The following is a 1,164-nucleotide window of genomic DNA, read 5'->3' on the forward strand; positions in this document are numbered from 1 at the left end:
ATAACACGCTATAAATCACAGTGATTCACACACTTTATTTACGGTGCATACTGTTCGCTTGACTAGATTATCTCTATCTTCAATTTCTGTATCTATGCAATTATTTGCCGGGCTTATATACTAAAGTAGAGGGCGTCCCAAAAAACTAGGAAATTCACGATCATTCAAGAAACTCCTCGCACACGCCTCCAGCGCCAATGCGCCAGCAGCGTCACGTGACTTCCGCTGTCGTAACATTATGTTATTGTTGTTTTTGCAAAATTATACTGAATGTAATTTCATGCAACATGTAGATTAATGATTTGTTACTCTTAGATTGCTGATTAGTTACATGTACAATAATGATTTGTTACATGTAGAATATTGATTAGTTACATTAAACAGGTTACATGTAGAATGATAATTTGTTACTCTTAGATTGCTGATTAGTTACATGTACAATAATGATTTGTTACATGTAGAATATTGATTAGTTACATTAAACAGACTACATGTAGAATGATGATTTGTTACATGTAGAATAATGATTAGTTACATTAAACAGGTTACATGTTTAATGAGGATTTGTTACATTAGACAGGTTACATGTACAGTAATGATTTGTTACATGTAGAATAATGATTAGTTACATTAAATAGGTTACATGTAAAATAATGATTAGTTACATTAGACAGGTTACATGTACAATAATGATTTGTTACATGTAGAATAATGATTAGTTACATTAGACAGGTTACATTTACAATAATGATTTGTTACATGTAGAATAATAATTAGTTACATTAGACAGGTTACATTTACAATAATGATTTGTTACATGTAGAATAACGATTAGTTACATTAGACAGGTTACATGTAGAATGATGATTAGTTGCATTAGACAGGTTACATGTACAGTAATGATTTTTTACAAGTAGAATAATGATTAGTTACATTAGACAGGTTACATGTACAGTAATGATTTGTTACATGTAGAATAATGATTAGTTGTAATAGACAAATTATATGTAGAATGATTATTAGTTGTAATAGACAAGTTACATGTAAAATATTATTAGTTGTAATAGACAAGTTATATGTAGAATGATTATTAGTTGTAATAGACAAGTTACATGTAAAATGATGATTAGTTGTTATAGACAAGTTACATGTAAAATGGTGATT

This window comes from Limulus polyphemus, unplaced genomic scaffold (genome assembly GCF_000517525.1).
Source record: "Limulus polyphemus unplaced genomic scaffold, Limulus_polyphemus-2.1.2 Scaffold8817, whole genome shotgun sequence".
Lineage (NCBI taxonomy): Eukaryota > Metazoa > Arthropoda > Merostomata > Xiphosura > Limulidae > Limulus > Limulus polyphemus.